Source organism: Haliotis rubra, unplaced genomic scaffold (assembly GCF_003918875.1).
Source record: "Haliotis rubra isolate DU_JTF1 unplaced genomic scaffold, ASM391887v1 Scf103, whole genome shotgun sequence".
Classification (NCBI taxonomy): Eukaryota; Metazoa; Mollusca; class Gastropoda; order Lepetellida; family Haliotidae; genus Haliotis; species Haliotis rubra.
Genome location: NW_025764926.1, coordinates 596291 through 604491, shown reverse-complemented (window position 1 = coordinate 604491; position 8201 = coordinate 596291).

Here is an 8201-nt window from a genome sequence, read left to right as displayed (position 1 = left end):
GAAGAGTGGGGATGAATTCCGCAAGAGCGACTACGTCCACTTATCCAGTCTGTGTCGAGTTTTTACCTGTTTACCACTGAAATTACATGAAATAATTGCTCTTAAACTAACGCAATAAATTCCTTCTAAAAATGGCTTTTTTTAAAGGGTGTATTTTACAACACAGGAGGGACAGTAGCCGTAGTAGGCGGTTGGAGACATGGAGACGCTTCTATTATCACAAATGTACTGTAGCCCTACATGATACAGGGAAAGCACATATAGCAGACAACAAAGTGAGCGGTGTAATATTTAAAACAGTACTGACACACTGTCTGGTAGCACTATAGATGTGAGACGGTGAGACCTATCAGCCGGATGGTCATAGATAGAAGGGACATTTAACATTACAAAAACATCTGTCTGATCCTCTAAGGAAATAGATACACTATCGAATTCAAACATTACATCCTATCACGTCAATGTGGAAGGTTCTATCAAATATAGGATATGAACCATTGTATAAAACGTTCTCGGTTGGTCAATAATCAATGTTATGTCCTCCTGCAGACACTGGTGAGGCTACTCAATATCACACAATATACAAACAATAGCCCAACTGAAACATCCATATCTTCTGTGATCATGTTGACAAAGAAGAAAACGTGTTATAAATTTGTTCTGTCATTAAGCATATTCAATCGTGCAGTGCTTCACACAAGGGCGGGCGAGCACCTTCAAGAGGCAATCGTGCAGTGCTTCACACAAGGGCGGGCGAGCACCTTCAAGAGGCAATCGTGCAGTGCTTCACACAAGGGCGAGCACCTTCAAGAGGCAATCGTGCAGTGCTTCACACAAGGGCGGGCGAGCACCTTCAAGAGGCAATCGTGCAGTGCTTCACACAAGGGCGGGCGAGCACCTTCAAGAGGCAATCGTGCAGTGCTTCACACAAGGGCGAGCACCTTCAAGAGGCAATCGTGCAGTGCTTCACACAAGGGCGAGCACCTTCAAGAGGCAATCGTGCAGTGCTTCACACAAGGGCGGGCGAGCACCTTCAAGAGGCAATCGTGCAGTGCTTCACACAAGGGCGAGCACCTTCAAGAGGCAATCGTGCAGTGCTTCACACAAGGGCGGGCGAGCACCTTCAAGAGGCAATCGTGCAGTGCTTCACACAAGGGCGAGCACCTTCAAGAGGCAATCGTGCAGTGCTTCACACAAGGGCGGGCGAGCACCTTCAAGAGGCAATCGTGCAGTGCTTCACACAAGGGCGGGCGAGCACCTTCAAGAGGCAATCGTGCAGTGCTTCACACAAGGGCGGGCACCTTTAAGAGGCAATCGTGCAGTGCTTCACACAAGGCCGGGCGGGCACATTCAAGAGGCAATCGTGCAGTGCTTCACACAAGGCCGGGCGGGCACCTTTAAGAGGCAATCGTGCAGTGCTTCACACAAGGCCGGGCGGGCACCTTTAAGAGGCAATCGTGCAGTGCTTCACACAAGGGCGGGCGAGCACCTTCAAGAGGCAATCGTGCAGTGCTTCACACAAGGGCGGGCGAGCACCTTCAAGAGGCAATCGTGCAGTGCTTCACACAAGGGCGGGCGAGCACCTTCAAGAGGCAATCGTGCAGTGCTTCACACAAGGCCGGGCGAGCACCTTCAAGAGGCAATCGTGCAGTGCTTCACACAAGGCCGGGCGAGCACCTTCAACAGGCAATATCAGCTGGCCATGGCGTCGTTACTTGTATATGTTTTTCTCATCCTACTTGGTAAGTATGTTGCCTTGAGTGTGAGAGTATTGAGTGTAATAACTATATTACTGATGTATTTAAGGCATTATGTGGTGTTTAACTTTGTTTCATATGAATCACTGCTGTTGGGATTCTCTGAAGTGTTTGGACCAAATTCACCAAATATTAGTGGTTTATCTTTACTGTGATTATTAGTACCAAACATAACACTCGCTTGAGAACCCATTTCTATGCTTACCAAAGTTCTAAATGCATTATTCCCATTTAAATCAATTTAAACCAATTTTACAAGTTTCATTCTACCAGAATGATTAAGGTGCCAATAGTTCACTCATCTTTCAGTGGGATATATAGATCATATTTTGTAATTCTCAATTCATGGTGCAAGTAAGAGAAGGTTTAATAGATCTGCCAGAAAGGGGTATATTACTGAAGAAGACTAACATGTTTTCTCTGACATGAACACGTATTTTACCAAATTTTGTTTTTATGAAAAAGGTGAAAATTCGACGACTTTCTCCCCCATGCAGAAGATTCTTGTCTTGCCAAATATTATAGATCTGTATGATCTGTGTTGGATGTATTTCTTTCGGGGTCTTTTGCCTCTACTAGCAATAACTGATAACTATCCTGTAATTCTCAATTTACAGACCAAGGAAGAGGAGGTCTAGTAGAACTCGTGGAACAAGGTATACTCTATGTGTTTATCTGTCAGTTTGTAAGAGTATAACATGTGGTCCAGTGGTAGACGAAGCCTGTACTAACATGTTCTTTCCGTGCCAACATGGCAAGTGCAAATCTTATGTTCCCACTCTCTCATGCCCATTCCAGCCTGGCAAGTGCCACTCTTACGCTCCCCTCGCCTGTTCATTCCAGCATGGTGGCAAGTGCTAATATTAAGTTTCCTCTCCTGTCCATTCTAACAAACAAGTGCTAATGTTACTTCCCTCTCAGTGACTAATGTGCTTATAATTCAATCACCATTCAGAGCGATATACATTATATCCTGTAATTCTCAATTTACAGAGCAAGGAAGACTTCTACAAGAGCCTATGGAAGAAGGTATACTATGTATTTGTGCATCTGTCAGTTTCTAGGAGTACAAACATGTGGTCAAGTGGTCTAATTTAGTATGTCACATCGCCATGGTCAGAATTGTAATGCAAGCTGCACGTGGCCTCCGATCCTAAATGCGTCTCAACGGTGTTCTTTTTCTGGTCAACATCAATAGCATGCATCTTGCCTTCGTGTAACTACAATAGTGTTCAAAGAGGAGTTAATGCCAGCCTAATCACTCCTTTCTATGGATGTTTCTATTCTCATGCATGTACGTTAGCAGCTGTGACGTCTAAAGACATAGTCTTTCTTTCAGCACCCTGCTACCCGGAAACGTCTTCATCCATGAACTTCCGAGTCTTACCAGAGACGGGGTCGTGGAAGTTCTGCTTGAAGACCCAGGTTGGAACTGGTTTTACCGGAAGCGGCTCCAGGGGGATCAGAGCAATCAGAAGAATCAAGGGGAATCCTACTGGCGACTGCGCAAGCAGGTGTACCTCATTGCCCGGATGTGTGACATTTGCCCTGAACCAGTATGGTCGATGCTTTACAACCAGATGGTGCCCGGGTTATTTTGATCTTAATTACTCCGTGTATGAAATGAATAACGTGACTGAGCGATGTTCTCCAGTTGAGTATCTACCCGCTCCCACCCCCTCCCAGGTGTTCAACTAGTTTATACCGATTCACATGTCCTCAGAATGTGTTTATGTTTTGTACTGAGGCTTAATATCAATACGTCTTGTTCTTCTTTATAAAACAACATATATTTCTCCACAACTGAAACACGATGAACGTTATGATATTCTGTTCCCTACGTAAAAATCACGAGTACTTGCATTAACTTGACCAATAAACTCTGTCACCCAGTGTCTTACGGTTTACTTAAGATTAAAATAGGAAGGACGTGATTAGCAATCTCTTAAAACTTTATGACAAGAGAGATGATTTATATTTAACAACAGTCATCTTTTGCTTGTTGAGCAATATTCCAGCAGCTCCAGCCTTTGATATGACATATCACAACTTCTGGATACAAGATACAGCCCTTTATCATCTTAAACTCCTCATCATAAAGTCAGTGTTTCTTTCCGTAACCGAAGCTACAGCTATCTTCACAGTAGTACATATTTTGTATGGTCTTGGTATATAAATATAGAACGTCAGTTGAAAAGAATACCCGATCATGACTATCCTCAGATACAAATCTATAAAATAGACTCACCAGTACGGATTAATTTATTGTGCATGGACACAGGGGATGCTGATTTACAACGCGTGATTGGTCAGGTCAGATCAGGTCAGGTCAGGTCAGGTCGGGTTAGGTCGGATTGGGTCAGGTCAGGTAGCGTGGGTGTGCATTGGTGGAAAAGGGGAATTGGTTTGATCAACTGAGTAAATTATTCCTTGACTTGTTCCTGAAATTGTAACTTTCAGGAAATCCTTCTAGTGTGGAGAATTCACATTGGTTATACATTTCACTGAACGTTGGGATAGGGATTTATAGGTGCGATTGCTGGACCCGACAATATATACCTCTTTGCGTAGATTTATGTTGTTATCTGTGGAATCTGGCACAAAAGGGAAAAAGACATGTCTTCAAGCTTCAGAGCCAAGTGAATTGATTATTGTACTGATGCGTCAGGCAAAATATGCTTCCATTTTTAGGCACATTTTGCGATTAGCGGATGCTACCGGGAGGGCAGGATATGATTATATCGCGAACACCTGGTGTCATCACTGATTTTCAGCGATCTATTCGTGTAATGTTCACATCTGTGGAAACCGGGAACAGCTACTCTTTTGCAGTGGAGTTCTATGTTTGACTTTTCTCTCTATTAACATACTGACCTTACATGTGGCATAATTTGATATATAATTCAGCTTTGAACTGCGAATAGCATTCAAGTTTACATTTAGTTGAATTCAAGAGAGAATGACGCAGTTTGTTTATGAAGCAGTCGTATAATATATCTTTGAGGTCCAGTTTATCCATCTTGCCCTGAACCTGACTTGGACACCCAAAGCCCAATCGGATTTGAATGAGTGTGTGAGTGAATGAATGGGTGAGTGAGTGAGTGAGTGAAGTTTTACGCCGCGTTTGGCAATATGCCAGCAATGTCATGGATGGGACGCCAGATAAGGGCTTCACACATTATACTTTTGTGGTGAGTTGAACCCGTGGTCTTCAGCATTTTACTCATTAGGCCACCACGCCGCTACCCCAAATCCGATTTGAACAAAATCTTTGATCTTGGGGAAGTGCAGGTGCATTTACAACTGTCATCAGCAGGGGTAGCCTGAGGAAAAATGAAGCAACGTTTCGGTGTAGATTCTTACACATTTATCAAGCTAAAAGCTAAGAATGTACACTGAAACGTCGCTCTGTTCAATAAACAAAAATGTTGTTATTCATGACGTCATATTCTTCATTTTTGTTTTGACTCACCAAGTTTTAGAATGCCGATCAACATTTATTTAGCCTGAGGTTTTCCTTCCGGCTTTCCCGCACGAAATTACCCTTATATTTATGAACAGGCTCTTTTTTACCTTACATTTTGCTGATAACATCTATTTCGTGATAGAGTGTAGTTTGATAGTGAAATTCCTTACAATTTCTTTGTATAAAATACACGTGACAGCAATGAAATATTGTTTATGTCGTAGTATATAATATAAAGCAACGATAAGGATCTTATAATGCAAATGGGGTCAAGTTGTTCGGTCGAGATGATACGAGAAGGAAATCCGTATAGGTAATAGATGTATCAAGTTGTCGCTTGGCTACACACCTGCAGGATATATCCGGCTACGCGTTTGAGTTGGAAATGTGTTTTGACGTTATTAGGTTCATGACTTTGCAATTTAGAGGAAAAGCATTAAAAGTACTTTGTTTTTCAAACGACTTTCAAACGTCGTGCCTCAGAATGACAAGCTATACACATACATACATACATACATACATACATACATACATACATACATACATACATACATACATACATACATACATACATACATACTGTCGGTATTTTGTTATAATTAGTGTGCTGATTACCTTCAGTTCTGTCAGTTACAATACCCATGACATGTGCGTGATCAGCCCTTCCACTGATGAGCTTATCGCACAATCACCAGAACAATCTACCTTTATTCATTTCCTTGACTCATAAATATCTTGTTATTGTTGGTACCCGTGAAGATCCGGGTTAGAGTGAGTAAGTATGATTTTACGCCGCTTTAGCAATATTCCCGCAATATAACGGAGAGGGACACCAGAAATGGTCCGGGTTAGAATTGATCTTCAGCAACCCATGCTTGTCGGAGACGACTTACGGGATCGGGTGGTCAGGCTCACTGGCTTGGTTGACACATCGTATCACCATTGTGTAGATCGATGCTCATGTTGTTGATCCCGTAGCTCGATTATTGACAGACCGCCGCCTATATCAATGAAATATTGCTGAGTGCAACAACAAACAAACACATTTCATTGTTGGCTTCCTACAAACTGAAATGCCAAGCAAAGGGAATTATACTGCTATGCCTGATGGTGGCAAAAATGAAACAAACATGATATTTGTGATTATTATACCCTTGACTTGCTTCATAAACGGCTTTAGTATTGCACAAAGGGCTTGGCAGAATGGAACATAGTGTGGTTCAGGGACTTTGAGACAGACTAGATATACATATATATTTGCAGAAAGGGCTGGGCAGAATGGAGCATAGTGTTGTTCAGGGACTGTGAGACAGATTAGATATACGTATATATTTCATGTTTAACGGTACATGTGTATGCATATGACTGACTGACTGACTGAGTTTGGTTTTACGCAGCTTTTAGCAATATTCCAGCAACATCACGGCGGGGGACACCAGAAATGGGCTTCACACATTGTGCCCAGTATGCATATGAAGTGACACAGAACGTTAATATTAATAAGAACGATACACATAGTCTACAATTTACATCCTAAGAATAGATAATATAAATACAAAATAACTTGACACATAACCGTATGCTCCACCGTTGCCAAGGGAATCGGCAAAAGTTTATGTGTCACGCTAAGGCATTGAACTGGGAATGGCAAATGCTTTGAACTTGACCTTTTCAAGGAAGAAAGTTTGATTGGATGATTTCGACCAATCATAATCAAGGTAGAGTCGAAACATTGTGTTGTTCGCCCTGTTCATGAGCAACCCTTGTAACGTGATCGTGTGTCAAAAGTGAAATACTTCGTCATGGACCGGAAACACGCACTGAGAACGTTATCTGTCATTATAAAGCAGTTCAAAATGCCCTCATATGTTTATAAACATGGAGACTTATTTTCTCATATCCTTTGCCCCGGCTAGATGTTCAAGTTTCCCAGCACCGTACCCTGCTAGTATATTATACGGTGTTTATATTCAAATCATTCATTCTTTTATTTATATAAATTTTCGATTTTTGCGAATCGTACCGCTCTTTAACATGTTTGTTCAATGATGACTTCCGTTCATCACTGACTATATGAAATAATATTTGACAAGTACATCTATGTTCAACTCATATGTCTATTTTTATCCTTAGAATAACAGATAAGATAAGATGGATAATATATTTGTGTAGCAACTTCGTGATCACGATTAAGGATTGTTTGTAGAAGTGATTCTCTTTCTTCGCCATACTTTGTACAGGATATTACATGGTGTTTCTCCTCTTCTAAGACATTACACATTTCACAGAGACGTTGTTCTAGTGGGGTTGCAGGTTGCAGGTTTTGTATATCCACCAGTTTCAATTTTGAGTTTATGATTAATTAACCGTAGTTTTTAGAAATGTGATCTATGAACTTTGATTTTACAATGGAATAGATAATTCTCGAGTTTTGTAGATGACTTGACCATTCTGCATGTTCTTTATTGGTTATTTGATGTATGAAAATCACTTAATGAATGCTTGAACATGTCTTCACATTTGGACTTGAGTTTATTCATGGTAGATTAATTGCATTTATTTGTGTTCACTGTTTCAAAAGTTTACAAAACATAATGCCGTATAATACTCTAGTCCCTTGTACGAAATAATATTTTTGAACTGCCCGCCGGACATGAAACGCTGTTTTATCTGACTTTCTATGAGGTTTTAAATAGAGTGTGATGGTGTAGATTGCACTATAGAACAACCATATATATAATTGCTCATATTGTACTATTTTATTTCCACTGCATCCATGTAATGTGAAAAGGGACTAATCATATTTCATGCTAGTCAGGTTTAGCAATTTCCTTTCCCGCGGCTTTCGGGGAGACTGGCCTTAACAAATCACGACGTGTGGGGTCTACAAGAAACTAGTCGTGCAGATTGCGCATGTTTCATATCTGACTGACTGGAGGGTTTTGAGGTATCTCTGACCAGTCAGTTTCCAGTAATAT